Here is a 2,978-nt window from a genome sequence, read left to right as displayed (position 1 = left end):
ATCTATTTAAATTTCCTTCGCCGGAAAATTGAAAGGAATTTATTGTAGAAATATTAGCATATTGTCAAATTAAGTAGTTGAGGTGATATGTCATGATAGGTTCGGAAGGAAAACTCAGATGTATTCAACAATAAATGTTTATTCACTGTAATGTCGATGAGTACACTTGACGCAAGACTCGCGGTTATATTCGGTTCGCGGATGTGCGGTTACGAGTTAGAGCTCGGATAGCTATGATTCGAGATGCGCTACGAGTGCGGACGATGATTGCACGAGATGTCGAGAGCTTAGGTAATTATTCGACTCGAACCGTGTAAGTGTAACGACCGTTGTGTGTTGACTCCCTGTAACAGACTGACTTTCCGCCACGATGCTGCTGCGAAGGAAAACTGTGTTGGGATGTGTCTAAGGATGCGAGGACATCGGATTCGTTGAGAAAAGCTTTGATTCGGAGGTGAGGGAAATGTACGTTAATGTTTATTGGCTAATTCGCGTTGGTCGTTGGAAAAGGATGCTAGCTGCCCTTGAGAAGATGTTGCTAGCGGGAAGCGTCGTACGTGAGAGAATGCAGATTTCTCGTGTGTTCCCGTAGTAGGTGGTCGACTTAGAGACTGATAGACAAAGACTGTTTGTCTCTTTGGAGGGCCTTCGCTATAATAAATCCTAAGGTTTATGGCGGGTCCTTAGGCTAGCTTTTTTTTTCTATATTTTACGTGGAGGAAATCCGCACGGACGCTAGGCCGCTTCTGGGGAAAGCGGCGTGGTAGTGTCGGACTCCAACCGACTAAACCTCCACGATAACCGTCCCGACTGCGATCGAGAGAGGCCCGGGAACCGCTGTGAGCGTCGCAACGGGGCCTCCCCCACGCGCCTAATACCACCGCTGATGGAGCGGTGTGTGACACCATCGTCACACCGCCTCGTCGCCGGAGCCGCCGTGCCAGGCAGCCCGGTTCCCCTACCGGACCGCTTGGCGGCCCCGAGGCGCTGAGCCACCAAGCCCGAACCCCACGGGGGGGGGCGCCCGGCGCGCTTCGTCAACGCCACACGGAGTCCCAGGCGTTCACCCATCCAAGTACTACCCGTGCCCGGCGCTGCTTAACTTTCGTGATCTGACGGGAACGAGTGCATTCAGCGCGGCCAGGGCGTTGGCTGGTCCTTAGGCTAGCTAGAAAATGTTCGGTACGGATGTATCGACATCTGGCAATCATCTTGTCCGCAGGTATAGGGTCTTTGTGTCGTGCGTCACGCGACATAAACTCAACAGTTTATTGTCAAGTGCCGCTACATAGTCTTAATTCACTTACTATTTCCTGAGATAAAATACAACAGTAGTTTCGATTTAAAAAATGAATGAATAGTCACAACTATAAGATATAACCACAAGATATAATTAGAATTGAGTACATTTACGATGATTATCTTAACCATAATAATTTTGTAGTATCTTTATCTCTTATCGAGTAGTTATATGAATGTCAATTAGTATAAGTAATTATCGAGATCGTTTTATACTTTATAAAGTCAATAATAATTACGTATTTCGCATCGAAGTATAACAAACGTTCTTACCTTATACATCTCCCAAGTTAAAACGAAACAAAATTTATCTCTAAATTATTTCTACTATGTAATCTCTTCATCGTGATTTATCTCCTTATTAGATTCAGTTATCGATTTTAATGTATACAGCGACTCATTTCGCTGTTTGACGAATCCTTCCGTGTCAATAAACCTAACATTAACAAATATAATTTTCAACTAATTTACGTGCGTAAATAGATCTACCGCCGCATCTCTAATAATATTTGAACACCTGTGCAACTCGCCTTCGGTTCCAAGATAATTAACTTCTCGCTGCTCGAATTCGTAACCGAGCCTTAATTCCGCAATTATTAATTTCATATCAATTCTGATAATTAACCAAAATCGTGCTTGCTTATCTCTCATCCAACGGACAGTACTAGATTTAATTGAAACCGTGGAATAATTGACACGATCGACAGCAATCAGATAACGTAGAATTTGTCTTCTCTCTTGTAGAAATTAATAATTCACACTCATCGGTGCATTAACCAGCTCGATTAATTAGTCATCGAATTAGGATATTTAACTAATGGGGTGTTATTTAGGGGAGGAACTAAATCCATCTGTCGAGTTCATTGCAAACGTATCTATATGCACAGTGGCATGACCTCCGTGAACATGTATTATGGAAGACCTTTATAAGCAGCTTATGTCAAATAAGTGTATGGGGTAGAAATCGCCGCCTGTCTCTCTGCATTCTTTTTCCTTTATCAATAATAAATTAACTCTAGCGAATATATCATGTTATATAAAGTTGCACATTTTGAGCTTCGTTTAAATAGAATTCCGCTTTTCCTATGGAACTACACCTGGATATGTAATTCATGATTGAAAATTGCAGAGGAAAAAGACGATAAATTAAATCTTCCATTTTTATAGGGGTATGATTTCAAGATTTTATTCAATTCTGATTAAATTATTGCAAAAAAAAAAACAAAAGAAAGAGAAATACGAGAAATTCATTACCATTGATTTCTTGATTTCGATATTATTTGGTGACTGAAAATGAAATAATTGAAATATGAGACTTTCAAAAGTAGATAACGAATTCATGAATTTGTGTATTGGAATACACTAATGGTATAACTAATGTTATGACAATTAACAATTATGGAACATTTAAGAGTCACTCCACAATCAAATGCAAAGATAGTTTTGGTAATACGGAATTGATTGATAACGTAGTACATTTCAATATAATTTATTACGTCACATAATTATATTTATAATTAGTATAATTTCAATAGGAATATTTAGATGCCACAATTAAATTACATTTCTAAATACACAAGAAGAGAAATAAATTACATTATAGTACAAAGTTTTAAAAGCAGAAAAACACTAGCACATAACAATAGTTTCTGCTTGAACGCGATTTTAATGATTCCTTT

At 39.5% G+C, this 2,978-nt stretch overlaps 1 pseudogene; it reads right to left on the bottom strand.

Moving 5' to 3' along the window:
* Nucleotides 1-1,035: 1,035 nt before the first annotated feature.
* LOC117164263 (5S ribosomal RNA) lies at nucleotides 1,036-1,153 on the bottom strand (annotated as a pseudogene).
* Between the last annotated feature and the right edge of the window lie 1,825 nt (nucleotides 1,154-2,978).

This window comes from Bombus vancouverensis, chromosome 7 (genome assembly GCF_051014615.1).
Source record: "Bombus vancouverensis nearcticus chromosome 7, iyBomVanc1_principal, whole genome shotgun sequence".
Taxonomy (NCBI): Eukaryota; Metazoa; Arthropoda; class Insecta; order Hymenoptera; family Apidae; genus Bombus; species Bombus vancouverensis.
Note: the sequence above shows the minus strand (reverse complement) of the source record. Positions and strands in the feature narration are given on the sequence as shown.